Source organism: Eucyclogobius newberryi, unplaced genomic scaffold, assembly GCF_026437365.1.
Source record: "Eucyclogobius newberryi isolate DKJ021-1_F unplaced genomic scaffold, fEucNew1.0.hap1 SCAF_11, whole genome shotgun sequence".
NCBI lineage: Eukaryota > Metazoa > Chordata > Actinopteri > Gobiiformes > Gobiidae > Eucyclogobius > Eucyclogobius newberryi.
Window position 1 is genome coordinate 13,426,896 of NW_027315735.1, and position 13,533 is coordinate 13,440,428.

Sequence of the window (13,533 nt, forward strand, 5' to 3'; positions counted from 1 at the left end):
ATACATTACAACACACATACATAACAATATATATACATTACAACACACATACATTACAACACACATACATAACAATATACATACATTACAACACACAACATACATTACACATACATTACAACACACATACATAACAATATACATACATTACAACACACATACAGTACAACACACATAAATAACAATATACATACATTACAACACACATACATTACAACACACATACATAACAATATACATACATTGCAACACACATACATTACAACACACATACATAACAATATACATACATTACAACACACATACATTATACATACATTACAACACACATACATAACAATATACATACATTACAACACACATACATTACAACACACATACATAACAATATACATACATTACAACACACATACATAACAATATACATACATTACAACACACAACATACATTACACATACATTACAACACACATACATAACAATATACATACATTACAACACACATACAGTACAACACACATAAATAACAATATACATACATTACAACACACATACATTACAACACACATACATAACAATATACATACATTACAACACACATACATTACAACACACATACATAACAATATATATACATTACAACACACATACATTACAACACACATACATAACAATATACATACATTACAATTTACATACATTACAACACACATACATTACAACACACATACATAACAATATACATACATTACAACACACATACATTACAACACACATACATTACAACACACATACATAACAATATACATACATTACAACACACAACATACATTACACATACATTACAACACACATACATAACAATATACATACATTACAACACACATACATTACAACACACATACATTACAACACACATACATAACAATATACATACATTACAATTTACATACATTACAACACACATACATTACAACACACATACATAACAATATACATACATTACAACACACATACATTACAACACACATACATAACAATATACATACATTACAACACACATACATTACAACACACATACATTACAACACACATACATAACAATATACATACATTACAATTTACATACATTACAACACACATACATTACAACACACATACATAACAATATACATACATTACAACACACATACATTACAACACACATACATAAAAATATACATACATTACAACACACATACATTACAACACACATACATAACAATATACATACATTACAACACACATACATTACAACACACATACATTACAACACACATACATAAAAATATACATACATTACAACACACATACATCACAACACACATACATAACAATATACATATGTCGGTGTAATCCCTCATTCGTCCAGGCGTGTTCCATAGTAGAAAAAGCTTCAGTTGTAGTAATCTGGACTCAGTTTGAAAAAATAGACGTTTCGACTCTCATCCAAGAGTCATTGTCAATAAAAGAATTTAGATCGAGAACTCCGATATTAATACTGTTCTGTGGTAAGACCCGCCCATTGGGCGGAGCCTTCCTGAAGTAGAAAGAGTTGTTTGTTTCAACAGAAACTCCCCCCTTGTATCTACCGAGGTAGCCTATTCAGAATCTTAATGGGCTATTAGAAACCTCTTTGTCTTTGTGAGACCCTGGCTCAACCACCCTGAGTACCTGATTAGCATTTAAATGTCCTGGTCCTGGTCCTCTACCTTTCCAGGGGTTCAGTAACCCATTATAAATAACAGGAAGATTAAATCTTAGCCCTCCATTTCTGTTTAAAGAAGGTCTTTCTTTTTTAACAAGAATAGCTTCCTTGACTCCTCTTTCAAACCATCTTTTCTCCCTGCTTAAAACCTTCACCTCACCGTCTTCAAACGAGTGATTAGAGGCTTCAAGATGGAGATGCACGGCACTCTGAGGTCCTGAACTTGTATTTCTTCTGTGCTGATAAAGCCTCTTGTGTAGAGGCTGTTTTGTCTCACCTATGTAACGTTCTTTACAACTTTCTTCACTGCATTGGATCGAATAAACTACATTGCTCTGTTTTTGAGTCGGCAACTTGTCCTTAGGGTGAACCAGTTTTTGTCTTAAAGTGTTTCCTGGTTTAAAATAAACAGGGACTTCGTGTTGTCTAAAAATTCTCTGCAGTTTTTCCGACAGGCCAGACACATAAGGGATAGAAACACCCTTCCTTCTCTGTTCAGTTTCCCTTTTGTCCTGCTTCTTGGTTCTCTTCACTCTGTTGAGAGCCCAAGCGGGGTAACCACAGGCTGAGAGGGCATTTCGGACATGTTTTTCCTCTTTCTTCTTGCCCTCTGAGCTGGTGGGTGTGTTGTACAACACACATACATTACACATACATTACAACACACAGACAATACAACACACAACCACATGTAAACATGAACCTTCTAAATGACTCTCATGTAGAATGTGTTTCATGTTCAGTTCTCTTCGTCTAATACATAATCATATATATTCAAAACATTTTGGCGTTTGTTGGAGGGAGCTAATAACATGAATTCAAGCAATGTTAAGTACATTTTACTACGACCTTTGTGTGTTTGTGTGTTATGCAGTTACACACACTCAGGAGCAGACAGCCCTGGTTTCTGCTACATTCACAGGAGTTTGAAGTCACATCTCACAAGAAAATACATCTTGTAATGAAGGCTGCTACAAACAGTTAGGTTGGATTGTTCTGGTGTTGGTTTTCCACACTGAAAAAATAAACTCCTAGAAGAAGGCCAAATGGGGCCCGGTGGGCGGGGCTTACTCGGAGTAGGATAAAATCTGAGTTCCCGGAGTCGACTCGCAGATTCAGAACGACTCTTGGTCCAGATGATACAACTGAAGCTTTTTCTACAATGGAACACTCCTGGACGAATGAGGGATTACACAGATATCTTACTTTGTTTTTTATCAGCTTTTCAAGATTTGTCAATCATCGCAAATATTTATGGCCACAATAGGTTATTCATCTTTTCCAAACATTTGTAGATGTTGTCTTGCTGGAACCAAGTCGTATGAAGCAACATTTTCAGATTAGTCACTTCGAGCAGGGGATGTAGGCATACATGAAAATCTTACCTAGAGTGTCCAGAGCTAGGACCTGCACTGCTGGTCTCCATGGAGATATTATTGTTTTTACATTTTTGTGTTGATGATTATTTGGTCTACTTGTATTCTTATGTCTCTTGCCCTCTGGTCATGTAGTGTTCCAAAAAAGAAATGCGCTGAAAAATGTGTAATTCCCTCTGCAGCCAGTAGATGGTGCCAAAACGTAGGTGGTCCCTGGTCAAACAGCAGAGATCCAAATGTAATATTGTTTGTTATAAATGTGTTTTTTTTAACATGAAATGCGAAAGTAGAGGTACTCAAGAGCATGTTTAAAGGCAAATAACAAAACAAATGCAAAATATTTGCCCTTTAAATAGATCACACCGTAGGTTCTGGCAATTCTGAGGTGGACCTGTGTCCTCGTCTGTCCAATCACTTCATAAACCGCCAGAAAAGAGCTTTTACGCCGGGCTGCACAGAGTAAATATAGGCCTCCGTGATCTGCTGCTGTGTCACCTTGTGTGCTCACAGATAAATCAGGCCGAGATGGAGCACTGACCTTGTCGGGGACGTGGGACGGTGCCGATGACCACACATGTCCACACACGTGAGGAACACGGAGGTGCCAAAAACAGGCTCAACAGGTGTCAAACAGGTGCAGACATGTAGTAAGCAGCTCTGTTTTCTGCTACATTGGAGCACATTAGACACTGACAGGATTGTTAGGCCACGTGTCACACAGAAGAAAAGAACATGTTGAAGTAGAAAGTAATTTACTACAGATTTGAAACCCAGTGAGAGTCTTTGGGATGAGCTGGAGAAGGTTTTGTGCAGTGGTTACTCTCTCCCATTACCAATATAAGATCAATTGCTGAAAAATAATGCAACACTGGATGGAAATAAATCTTTCAATCTTAGAGCGTGTCTCCCTTTATTTCTGTGGCATATTTTTTTGAAGAGGTTATGTATTTTGACATGTTCGGCTGCTGATGCAAGCCATCTTCAGAACTGTCTACAGCGTTGGTGGTGACGTGTCACATATAAGCTGTTGTCACTTCCTGAGGCGTGGTTAGCCTGATGGACCTGGCTGGTCACTCAGACTGAACATGTCTCTTGCTGCCCAGGGGTCATTGGAGAAGGGTGTCCCCAGTGTGTGACGGGAAGAACGCTCCTTCATCACAGTTAATGGTGTCTGTGTTTTTCTTCCTGATTTCCTCACTCACTGTGACAGACTCCCCCATCTCCACTGTGGACTCCCTCCGCTTTCTCTGCACCACCATCAGCCAGGACCTCAAGTGGGAGCCCACCATCACCCAGGACCTCAAGTGGGAGCCCTCCATTACCCAGGACCTCAAGTGTGAGCCCACCATCAGCTCCCTCATCAAGAAGGCCCAGCAGAGGATGTACTTCCTGCGGCAGCTGAGGAAAGCCAAGCTGCCAGCGCAGATGATGGTGCAGTTCTACACGGCCATCATTGAGTTCATCCTCACCTCCTCCATCACCGTGTGGATCACCGTGTGTCCCTGGCTGGAGCCACAGCCAGGGACAAACAGACACTACAGCGCCCTCTGCTGAGAAGGTGATTGGCAGCAGACTTCCATCTCTGCAGGACCTGTACGTCTCCAGGACGAGCAGGCTCCTGCCATAAGAACAGTTTCTTTCCCTCTGCTGTTGGACTCATGAACACTTCCTAAACACTGTCACTTCAACCATCATTTAATCACTCACTGCACTGTTCACTTTCTGCACTACATATGTAAATTCAACGGTATATTTTTGTACATAATAGGCCTATTTTTAATTTTTTATCTTATAGCCTTTTTTATCCTATAGCATATTTTAATTGTTTTTCTTTTTCACTTATATAGATTGTTTTATCATTATTTTATGTTGCTCAGAATCACAAAAACAAGTTCCTATGTTTGTGAATTCAGTTCATTGACAATGGCAATAAACTTTTTCTGATTCTGATTTCAATGGCCTCCTTTAGGCAGCATTTTACCTTGTTGGATTCAGCTCCTATGCCCTGTGTTATTAACAAAACATTTGTTCTATTTGGGTGACAAATTTAACCATGTTGAAGTTGAATCCAAAACATACCGGTATGGAGGACCAGAGCCAGTTGAAACATGCGTTGCAAGGCTCTGTGTCCTCATTTACCCCAAAATCTTAACAAGTGGTCAACCTTCCCACATTTCACAAGGACATACAAAAGCATTTTACATAATCTAAGAAAGGATTTGGCCTAAGCTTAATAAAGTTTTCTTATTCTGGCTTTCCATTAGCCACGGTAGTTGTAACCAAAAACGAATCTAAACCAGGAGAAAATGTTGACTGATTTACTCTAAAGTAAGCAAATAATATAACTGGACTGTAGAAGTTGTATAGCACCAGTAGGTCACAAGCCACAGTTTGAGGTTACGGTCTGGTTATGAAGTTATGGATTTAATATATATTTACATGTGAGACTACAGGCCTGTGGAACATTAAGCCATTACAAAATGTTGTAACGTACCTTGGTACATGAGCAACTGCATCATGCTTTGGCCTACACTTTTGTGTTTCGGCACTGTTCTCCCAGTATAAGCGCACAGATACTTGGTTGGTTTTTGGAGTCAGGAACTCTCCAAATGAAAATAAGCTCAGATCATTGCACAGGTGCTGATGTAGTGGAGGTTATTATAGACTGGAAGAGAAAAACAAAAGTGTTGTGGCTGTTGTCATTACCCAAATCACTTCGGAGTAGAACAGAGCTTTTTACACCATTCATTATGAGGCGTCCTTGAACACAAGCTGCTGAACAAAGCAATAGCATCAAGGTGAGGGCCCTGTGGCTGCGTTTTACCAGCCTGCTGACTGAGAGGACAAAAAAACATATACATATTCACACCAGCAAGAGAAAAGAACATCTTTTTAGATGTGTGGCATCAGCTTGAACATAATAACCCAGTGATGTGATTTCCTGTCCAGGTATTTTCCAGTGGGGAGGTAATGTAACCTACTTAAAGAATGTGATGGGGGAATGAAGAACTTGGAGAAAGCTTCATTTGGAGCGGCAATTGTGACTCAAGCCTACATGTTTGTTCTGTGTGCGATTATTGCAAGTAAGGAACGATCATGCTATCGGGATTGAGATATTGCGTGACAGTTTATTTTTGGGCAGGGATTGAGTGACTCTTGACCTAAAAAGTTACTTACAGTTTTTCTTCATCAATAATTTGAGTAGTATTTCCATTACAAGTCAAAGATATTTAAACGGAGATCAAAACTCAAAGTTTTATTTATCTCCTAATTTGTATTTTCTTCCTCTTCGTCTTGTTTTGTTAAGGTTTTCTCTTAGTTATGACTTTGTAGAATCTTTACAAACCCCATGCCCCCCAAAACCAAAGTAACTAAGAAAAAGATCATGGTTAGGCAGCCAACGTAAACTAAGCACAGGCCAACACTGTACAGGACCAGATTCAAAACCTCAATGCTGCCCTTAAAAAGGCTGAATGGAATGGAATTCTGACTAATCAATCAATCAATCAATCAATCATTATTTGAAAAGATAAGATATGCCTTTATTTGTCCACACAATGGCAAAATTTTGATGTTGCAACGCAGTAGATACAGAAGAAAAGAACAGATAACACTCTTAATAGAAAAAAACTCTTATAATCAAACTATGGACAGAACCTCTCATATTCTTAATAGGAATAGAGAAAAAAATACAAATGAGAAAGAAAAAGATAAATACAATTAAAATAAAAGATAAAAATAAGCTAACATAAGACAAAATAATACTAATCATAGTGGTAAATTAAACTCTTATTTAAAGCAGTTCTATGCACATGAATATGATATTATTGCGTAAAGTGTGACAGTAATTGTACATGAATATGACAGTATTGCACATGATTAAGTCAGTATTGCACATGGGTATGACAGTTACACACGTAGAGTCTGACAGCAGCAGAAGGAAAAACCTGCAAAACCTCTCCTTCACACAGCGAGGGTGGATCAGTCTGTCACTGAAGCTGCTCTCCAGAGGACCGAGTGTTTGCTCTCTTGTGTAGCAGCATTCATCCAAAAACGCAACTCAGAGTGCTTCATAACCACAAACACAATTAAAAAAAAGTACAAAAAAAGAGTACAAAATACTTCACTATACGCATAATTTAAAAACACTTCAGGAAGGCAGTTCCAGAACCTAGCTGCGTAATGTTGAAAAGCTGCTTCCTTATGTTTAGTCCTGACTCTGGCACCAGCAGGAGGCCGGTCCATGTTTAGTCCAGACTTTGGCACCAGCAGGAGGCCGGTCCATGTTTAGTCCTGACTCTGGACATCAGCAGGAGGCCGGTCCATGTTTAGTCCTTACTCTGGACATCAGCAGGAGGCCGGTCCATGTTTAGTCCTGACTCTGGACATCAGCAGGAGGCCGGTCCACGTTTAGTCCTGACTCTGGACATCAGCAGGAGGCCGGTCCACGTTTAGTCCTGACTCTGGCAGGGTTAGTTCATATTCATAGGGACTTGGCAATGTCCCAGCATCCTGTGTCCTTAGACAAATGTCCCAAGCTCCCCTGTCCTTAGACCAGGGGTGCCCAGTGCGATCTACCGGGCGATCCCAAAGACCTGTCTGTTTTTAGTTTATGTCCTAACATTACAAGTGAGAGATCTACAGCAGCACGAGTGGACCCAGAGCTACAATCAGCATGGGATTATTGTGGCCTCTTTTCCATGAGTTTCACCAAGAACACCACTGTGGGCTGTGGACAGTAGCCTCCTGCCTGAGGGGAGTGGCCTCCTTCCTGAGGGGAGTGGCCTCCTTCCTGAGGGGTGTGGGAGTGTTGGAGAACTGCTGCTTCAGACGCTTATTGTTCTCGACACCTCTCTGCTAAATTCAGACTTTGTACAGGGACTATCACCGTTCCTGTGCTCTGCCTCCTTCTGCTGCCTCAACTGCCTCAGTTTTGGTGTGAACCAAGGTTTATCGTTGTTGAACGAAACGCAGAGGCAGCCTTCAGCGGCGCCATCTTGGATTGGTGTATTGAGTATTGATCAGTTATCAATATAAACTGCTCATTATTTTTAGCTGATTCAATTACATTTTATCTAAGGAACTGAGTTATATTTACTTTTCGATAGAAAAAATATTTTTTTACTTGTAAGCAGCCATGTTTGATTTGATATGGATGGCACATGATTGGCTAATTCACGCCAATCTGAACTCTGGCAGAAAATAACGGTGACCAGACAAGCAATGCAAGGTTACGCAGCCACCTTGCTGCCCTCTTGACCTTCTCGCTCTCTGCGGTCTCTGTGTGCCGCAGTGCTCATCATTCTGGCAGCGTCCCTGTGTGGCTCACACCACAGCGCTTTTTCATTCCGCGCATGTCTGCTCTAATTGTGCAGAGATGTTAGCTTTCCCCTCTCAGCGGCGCAGCTTCTGTTTGTCGGGCACAATATCCCCGGCTGGCTAATGCGCTGATGAACGACCTGCAAGCTAACATACTCTTTTATCAGCATCGGCCTCATTAACTTCAAATGGAACTCATCTGTCAGTCACAGCAATGGCATTTTTCTCTAGAGATCAGCCTGCATTTGCAGGTGGGTGCAGAAAGGTTATAAGACTAAATACCACTGAACTCCTCTTATCAATATGCAGACATATTCTGCATTTTTTCTTTTGTTATTGGCCGTTAAACCTGCTCTTGTATCTTTGTTTTGGCATCTAATGATTTAGAACTTAAAATAATTTGTGTTTAATATTTAATTATTGTGTTTATGTTAGCACTCCATCTATTGGATGCAGAGGGAAATACCATGGGAAAGATGGCGCAGGCTGAAGGAGCTCCGCTGCAAGAGCTCTGCTGCATGTTTTATGTTGGTTTTAATTTTGTTTGAGTTTTGACACTGTAAAATACAAGCATGAAACACTTCTGCAAATTCGGGATAAAAATGTTATCCCGACTTTGCAGAAGTGTCTCCATCCATCCATTTTCTACCACTTTATCGGGTTGGGCCGGGTCGCCGGGGCAGGAGTCTAACCAGGGACTACCAGACTTCCTTCCCAGGCCAGCCGAGAGTCCTGGGTCTACCCCGGGGCCTCTTCCCGGTGGGACATGCTCGGAACACCTCCCCAGGTAGGCGCCCAGGAGGCATCCGGAACAGATGTCCGAGCCACCTCAGCTGGCTCCTCTCGACGTGGAGGAGCAGCGGCTCTACACCGAGCTCCCCCCGCGTGGCCGAGCTCCTCACCTTATCTCTAAGGGAGTGCCCAGCCACACGGCGGAGGAAACTCATTTCGACCGCTTGTATCCGCGATCTTGTCCTTTCGGTCATTACCCAAAGCTCATGACCAGTGGTCTCCAAACTTTTTGACCCGAGGGCCACATTGGGTTCTAAAATTTGGCCGAGGGGCCGGGCCAGGAAAATATGGGGTGTTTGTGTGAACTAAAGAATTACTATAAATTACACTTAAGATTTGACCTGTAACTTGTAACAAAGCAACAAATGCAAGGCTCAATGCACAAATTGTTTTCCAAATGCATTAAATAATGATTAATTATGCGAGCAGTGCACTATGTGCGAGATAGTGCACTATGTGCGAGCAGTGCGCAGCTGCGCAGGCGCAGCTTAGAGGGAACAGTGCCATCTCTTGGGGAAATGTGGGCATTACAGGTGAAAGGCAAAATGAACGGCCAGCCGCAGTATCGTGAGATTGAATCCCCACTCCGACATTTGCTGCATGTCCTGCTTTCTCTCTCATCATTCCCCTTCCTTTCTTTCTCATTCCATTTACTGTTTTTTTAATTTTTAATATAACTTGGACAAGCTTGGCGGGCCGGATTGAAAGGCCCAACGGGCCGGATGTGGCCCGCGGGCCGTAGTTTGGGGACCACTGCTCATGACCATAGGTGAGGGTAGGAACGTAGATTGACCGGTAAATCGAGAGCTTTGCCTTTCGACTCAGCTCCTTTTTTAACACAACGGTCCGATGCAGCCGCTGCACCGATCCGCCTGTCAATCTCACGCTCCATCCTTCCCTCATCCGTGAACAAGACCCCGAGATACTTGAACTCCTCCACTTGGGGGAAGGACTCCCCACCCACCTGGAAAGGGCAAGCCACCTTTTTCCGGTCAAGAACCATGGCCTCGGATTTGGAGGTGCTGATTCTCATCCCAGCCGCTTCACACTCGGCTGCAAACCGTCCCAGTGCATGCTGCAGGTCCGGGTGTGATGGAGCCATCAGGACAACATTGTCTGCAAACAGCAGAGATGAGATCCTGTGGTCCCCAAACCGGACACCCTCCGACCCCTGACTGCGCTGTCCATAAAAACTATGACCAGAACCGGTGACAAAGGACAGCCCTGGCGGAGTCCAACATGCACTGGGAACAGGTCTGACTTTCTGCCGGCAATGCAAACACAGCTCCTGCTCCGGTCATACAGGGACCGGACAGCCCTGCGCATAGGGCCCCAGACCCCGTACTCACGGAGCACCCCCCAAAGGACACCCCGAGGGACACGGTCGAAAGCCTTCTTCAGATCCACAAAGCACATGTGGACTTGTTGGGCAAACTCCCATGAACCCTCGAGCACCCAATGGAGAGTATAGAGCTGGTCCAGTGTTCCACGACCAGGACGAAAACCACTCTGCTCCTCCTGAATCCGAGGTTCGACTATTGGTCGGATTCTCCTCTCCAGTACCTTGGAATAGACCTTACCGGTGAGGCTGAGGAGTGTGATCCCTCTGTAGTTGGAACACACCCTCCGGTCCCCCTTCGTGAACAGAGGGACCACCACCCCGGTCTGTCAGTCCAGAGGCACTGTCCCCGACCGCCACGCAATGTTGCAGAGACGTGTCAGCCAAGACAGTCCTACAACATCCAGATACTTTAGGTACTCAGGGCGGATCTCATCCACCCCCGGAGCCCTGCCACCGAGGAGTTTGCGAACAACCTCACTGACTTCAGCTTGGGTGATGGGCGAGCCAGCCCCTGAGTCCCCGGTCTCTGCTTCCTCTTCGGAAGATGTGACTGAAGGATTAAGGAGGTCCTCAAAGTATTTCTTCCACCGTCCGAAGACATCCCCAGTCGAGGTCAGCAGGTCTCCACCCGCACCATAAACGGTGTTGGTGATGCAATGCTTCCCCCTCCTGAGGCGCTGGACAGTTTACCAGAATTTCTTTGGCGCCGACCGATAGTCCTCCTCCATGGCCTCGCCAAACTCCTCCCAGGCCCGGGTTTTTGCCTCTGCGACAACACGAGCTGCGGCTCGCTTGGCCTGCTGATACCTGTCGATGACCTCAGGAGACCTACAAGCCAGAGTGTCCCGATAGGTCTCCTTCTTCAGTCTGACGGCATCCCTTACTTCCGGTGTCCACCACCAGGTTCGGGGGTTGCCGCCACTGGTCATGAGCTTTGGGTAATCCCCGCCTACATCACTCTTCCCCCACAAAATGTACCAACTTTATACTACTTCATCAATGATGTCTGAGCCAAATCCATTTTTGTCTGTGTCAAAGTAAATTTTTTCATCCCTTTCAAAATGCCTGTAAACCAAAACACATGTAAATCAATGACAATATTTGTCAGGTTGCTACGGTAACATGCTCGCAGATGGAAGTATGCCAACCTGATTTTTGAGGTGGCGCTAATCTTCAAATCTCAAAATTAGAACTCACTGAGTCTAGGTTAACTACTCGATTTTTGCGTTTTCCCAGCCCCTGGATACAATTTGAATAAGTCCCTCACCAGGACAACTCTCGTCCTTCTGATCGGGCCTAATTATAATAAAATCAAGTAAAGTGCTAGATCCTAATAGTTAAAGTGCCTAGTTCAAGCTTGTGATGGCTTGTGGGAAGAAGCTTTTAGCATGATGAGACGTTTTACATTTGATTGAAAGAGGTGTGCTCTTTGTGGTGGCTCGTACCCAGCGGTCACAAGGGGGGCGAGGGCCTTTATCGCGGGCTTTGATTTATTTTGTTCTTCTGACATAACACACCAACATTGTTTGCAGACGATGTTGTCCTGATGGCTCCATCAAACCCGGACCTGCAGCATGCACTGGGACGGTTTGCAGCCGAGTGTGAAGCGACTGTGATGAGAATCAGCACCTCCAAATCCGAGGCCATGGTTCTCGACCAGAAAAAGGTGGCTTGCCCTCTCCAGGTGGGTGTGGAGTCCTTGCCCCAAGTGGAGGAGTTCAAGTGTCTCGGGGTCTTGTTCACGAGTGAGGGAAGGATGAAGCGTGAGATCGACAGGCGGATCGATGCAGAGACTGCATCACTGCAGCCGCTGCACCGATCCGCAGACCGTTGTGGTGAAGAGAGAGCTGAGTCGAAAGGCAAAGCTCTCGATTTATCTATTTACCGGTCGGTCTACGTTTCTATCCTCACCTATGGTCATGAGCTTTGGGTAATGACCGAAAGAACAAGATCACGTATACAAGCGGTCGAAATGAGTTTCCTCCGCCGGGTGGCTGGGCGCTCCCTTAGAGATAATGTGAGGAGCTCGGCCACACGGGGGGAGCTCGGAGTAGAGCCCCTGCTAATCCACGTTGAGAGGAGCCAGCTGAGGATGGATGGATGGATGGATGGACATAACAGGCAAATTGAGGGTTTCAATTGAGGAAGTCATTTATATGAACTTGACCTGGAATTTTTGAAAAAATAAATAAATCTGAAAAAGGATTCAAATGCTGACTGAATTTGGTCTTGTTTAGTTAATATTACATAATTTTGGCTGTCCCGTAAGTTTCCAAGATAATAATTTAGAAAACTCTCATGATATCTTTGTTTGGTAAAGAGCATTTTCTTAGCTATTTCCTGTGAAGTAAGATAATTATTTTATCCTCTTATCTTTTTAATTTCTCTCTGCATTTTAGGACATCCCTCCTTGGTCGTGCTATCCGCCAACAATTTAATTTACCTAATTAACTCGACCCTCCCGCTGCATTCTGCAAGTATTTTCCAATCTCCCACATTTGGCACATCGATGAGTAGATGTATTTAGTCACAGAGTTTATGTACTAAAGCAGACAGGCAACATGGAGCATAAAGTCTGATTACTAACAAATAAATCATGTCATCAGTCTTTTCAAATTAACAGAAATGTTTCGCCATGTGACATGCCACACACTGGTGGCTCCATCTCTCGTACTCTTCAGTTCTTTGTGTTTTGCATCTTCCTGAGGAGCACCTCTGCTTCTCCTGGTGTTCTGAGCATGTGTTTTTTGTATCTTCTAAGGTCACAGAAGAGTGAGGGGAAAGAGAATTCATGTCTCAGTTTTCTCCTCCTGAGTTCCTCACAGATGTGGAGGAACTTTTGTCATTTTTGACAAACCTCGTATGGAATATCAGGAGCAAAGAAGATGCGCTTGCCTTTGTACTGGAGGTCTCCTTTAACCCTTGCAGCCTTCAGGACATGTTCCTTAACATGATAA

General features: G+C 43.3%; 1 long non-coding RNA gene across 1 annotated transcript in view; it reads right to left on the reverse strand.

Annotated features, from left to right (window-relative positions):
• LOC140349572 (uncharacterized) overlaps positions 1–13,533 on the reverse strand; it is a 183,478-nt gene that overhangs the window by 104,193 nt on the left and 65,752 nt on the right. Inside the window, exon 2 of the long non-coding RNA XR_011924544.1 lies at positions 4,446–4,595. This is a non-coding gene — a long non-coding RNA (uncharacterized lncRNA). The remainder of the gene's footprint in view (positions 1–4,445; positions 4,596–13,533) is intronic.